The sequence below is a fragment of the Pteropus alecto genome, unplaced genomic scaffold (assembly GCF_000325575.1).
Source record: "Pteropus alecto unplaced genomic scaffold, ASM32557v1 scaffold131, whole genome shotgun sequence".
NCBI classification, from domain to species: domain Eukaryota; kingdom Metazoa; phylum Chordata; class Mammalia; order Chiroptera; family Pteropodidae; genus Pteropus; species Pteropus alecto.
In genome coordinates this window covers 12854891-12858854 of record NW_006434709.1, presented here as the reverse complement: position 1 = coordinate 12858854, position 3964 = coordinate 12854891, and the positions used below count along the sequence as shown (strand labels likewise).

General features: G+C 35.5%; 1 pseudogene; it reads right to left on the bottom strand.

The window, feature by feature from the left end:
- Nucleotides 1–1595: 1595 nt before the first annotated feature.
- The window catches only part of LOC102892171, a 29368-nt pseudogene continuing 26999 nt past the window's right edge, over nucleotides 1596–3964 (bottom strand).

Below are 3964 nucleotides of genomic sequence, written 5' to 3'. Positions count from 1 at the left end.
AGATGGCTTGACACTTCCACTAAGGGAAGTTGTGGCATTTCATTTTTAGAAATACACAAGGATAGCTACTCCCCATCCCCTTCTGCTCTCGGCCTGATCATTTAATGTTAAGGTGGAGTGGTCCTGATTGGTCTTGTGTTTTATACCTGGCCTACTACAGGACTGGGCAGCTAAGGAATTAGGGGTAAGCAGAGTTAATACTTGAAGGCAGAAAGCAGAGTGCAAATACAGGTGAAGAAACAACCCATTTTACCAAATGTGGAAAGGCATAAATCTTACAGTACTGTATCATGTTGCTTTTTTCTGGTACATTCAACGTGCTATTGTACTGCGAATGAATCTACCTATGGCAATGGAAGGTATTTAGAAGATTAGATGGTGAAGTAGGAAAATGTGGTTCTTTGGTTTTCCTACTACTCCCAAGTGTCTGGTACAACATGGCTGTTCCCACTTTGCTTCATTTAAGAACCCCACCCTCAGAGTCCCCACAGATTTACTTTTAGGTAATACTCCACACTCTGAATCTTTTCCTCACCCTTACTGTTCATGGTAAATATGGATATCCACTGACTTGAAATAATTTAGTGTCCCCTTCCCTTATACACATCTGCTCCCAGTCATATATAGCTAGCTAGCTGGTTAGAAAAATATTAGCATTAATATAATATTTTGCATTAACAATAGGAATCTTTTAGAATTAATTCCCTTTCCCTAAAGAAACTCTGCTACTACAACAAACTGATGGAAATTTTGGATAATATCAGGCTAATTGGACAGATGTCTGAAGTCGGTAGGTCTTTTAGTGTTCTATAGGATCTTACCCGTAAGGTCAGACAGAACTGCCTTTGAAGCTTTACTTGTTTTCTATTGAGAAAAATTGCTATTACTTCCATCAAAAGCTTGAAAGAAAGCTTGAAAGAAAAATACAGATTTGTAAGGAAGTATAGGTCCTTATTTTAAAACTGTTTTAACAACAACAACAACAAAAAATACAAAGATTAAATGGTGTTCCTGATATTTCATAGTAGTCTAGATAAGAAAAACACAGATTCCTGTTTCGTTTCTGCTATTTTATTCTAGAACTTTTTGTGCTCTTTTTGTATACTAGGACTTTTGACAACTCTTGTTCATGTGTCATCGTTCTTTATCTTCTTTCTGTTTCACATGTATTAGTTATATTTTTGTTTCCATATATAAAAATATATTACTTCCAAATAGTTGAAATTCCTATTAAAGGTTTTTATTTATTTTTTATTGTTTTTAAATATGAAGGTAAGAATCTACTATTGGCAGAATGGAAACTATTCAGGAGATCCAAGTTACATTTATACTATTATTGGTATTGACATTATATTTGTCTCATCCCTAAAATAACAAATATGGTGGAAACCTTTTATAAATAAAGCTTGTGTTGAATGGATTCATGTATTTGACTTACAAACTAGGTATGACTTCTTCAGAATTTTTGTGTTAATGAAAATATATTTTGTATGCCATGCACCTGAATTTTTTTATAACTCACTTCTGCAGCCGGCAAGTGAGGGAAGCTTCATCTATATTTGCAGCCGCTCCCCAGCGCTAGCATCACCGCCTCAGCTCCACCTCAGATCATCAGGCATTAGATTCTCATAGGAGCCCTGGTCTCTGGTGCAAAAAAGGTTGGAGACCATTGCTATAATGTATCTAAGACTGCGTCTGTTAAATGCAAACAGAAAAAAGAAGAAATCTTGTCAGAATGGAAGTGATGCACACTTGATGATCAGATTGATTTAAATATTATTCATGGCATGTAGCCTAGTCCATGTTGTAGCTGTTTCTTTGACTTGGACTTTGTAGGTCTTCCACTGCTCAGCTACATCATTTGCTAATGGATCATCTGGATTGGGAGCACTTAACAAAACCTGGATCAAAGCAGAACTGTGCGGATCCGCAGTGCTGGGGACCACTGATCTTTCAAAATATCTAAACATAGTCTTCCCAGCTTGCCTACATTAGGATGATAAATTTTGGTCATGAAATGTACTTTAGGGGTTGTCATCAAGTATTCTTCTCAAAGGAATAGTTCAAGTTTAAAAGTCTCTCCCTCAAAGGGGGAATCATGGGGACCAGCAATGACCACAGGAAAATAATGGGCGTTGTTCTCGTCTGGTTCTGCTTGAATTCTGGGAACTGGTTCTGCCAGCAAACACTGGGTTTCCTTGATAATCCTGTGTGAGGCAGCCTGGTCATCTTGTCAGATCCCAAGTTCGGCCTCTGGTCTCGTCTGGGGCTCTACATTTTTCTCTCTCCTTGTTTGCTTTTTTCCAGATTGACCCAAGTATATTTTAAAAAATAATTTTATTTTTTCCTATTAGCTTGGTAGTTATGTACTTTATGTACTTTAGTTTCAGTCATTTAGCAATTAACTTAAACATTACAACATGCATAGTTTACTTATCAAATTCTAAGGTTAATAAAAACTTTATCCTTCTTCCAGATTTTATAAGCAATTTAATATTTCATTTTCTTTATCCCCAACTTTATTTTTTTTCTCTACTTTGACTTTTTGGGTAAATCTGTTACTCCATTGAAATGGAGAAGGCAATTTATAGAAAGACAAAATAATTCAATATTGTTAGATACAATTCTTACAATAGTTTTAACTCGAAATTCCAAGTTTACTTAATGTGTCTTCAATTGATTTTCAGAGCTGCTAAGGAACATTTCAGTTAGTGTATAAATTCTTATGTTTGGACTTCTAAAGATTTTTTAAATAAATAGTGCTTTGTAAGGGTTTTTACTTTAGCATCTTTATTGCAGTGGAACAATTCCAGATATATCCACTTATCCTGTATTACGCTTGTTGGGCACTTATAATCAGAAGATTCCTGTATGTCTTTATTTTGGAAAAGTTTATGCCATTTCCTCAATGTTTTCTTTGTGGCTCTTCCACTAGATATATGTTGGAGACTCCCAATTGATCCTCCATATTTTTAAATTGCTTTTTCATAATTATGTTTTCACCTCTGTCTCACTGTAATAGGATCTGGGTAAATTCCTCAATACTTTTCCATTTTATTAATTCTCTCACCACTATCTCACCTATTAAAGTTTAAACTAAATTTTTTATATCCAGGATTCTGTTTTTTAAATGCCTATTCTCATTTCTGCTTTTTTTTATTTCATAATTCCTTGTTTTTTCTTCCCATAAAAATGTAATTCTTTTCTTTATCTCTTTGAGCATCGTAAAGTCATCTCATGATTCCTCTTTTATTTTCATTTTGTTGCTTAGTTTTATTCATGTGTTATAAAATTTTGATTCGTAGACTCATCTTGAGGGAAAGTTTTTTTTCCTTTGTATTCACTCATTCCTTCCTTTCTACTTTGTTACAGTTGTCTCTTCATAGACCTGTTTGTCCTCTATTCAGAATCAGATCTTATATGGACAGCTCAGGGCATTTATTATCACTGGTGATTTGGGGATAGCACAGATCCAATGACTTAGCTAATGGCAGCTCAGCCTGTGTCCTGACTGTGAGGATAACTGCTTTTGTCTCATGGGTGGGTACATAGTTTTACATAAGCTGTAGCATCAGGCAGCAGTTAGTTATAGCTTTTTCCAGCCTCCTTTCCATTCAGTCTTTTATTTCAAGCAGTCAGACTGACTCTTGTTTTCTGTCTTAGACAGGGCATTTTAGTCTTCATTACTCATAGTAATATAAGCTCCTGGCTGCCTTTGCCTGCTGCATCTATCTGGTTTATTCTTTGTGTTTCGGTTAGAATTTTCTTCTGTTGAAATGTACAGGCAGACAAGATATTTGCACATCAATGTTCATAGCAGCATTATTCACAGTGGCTAGGACATGGAAGCAACTGAAGTGTCCCTCGATAGATGATTGGCTAAAGAAGCTGTGGTACATATACACAATGGAATATTACTCAGCCATAAGAAGAGACGAAATACTGCCATTTGCAACAACATGGA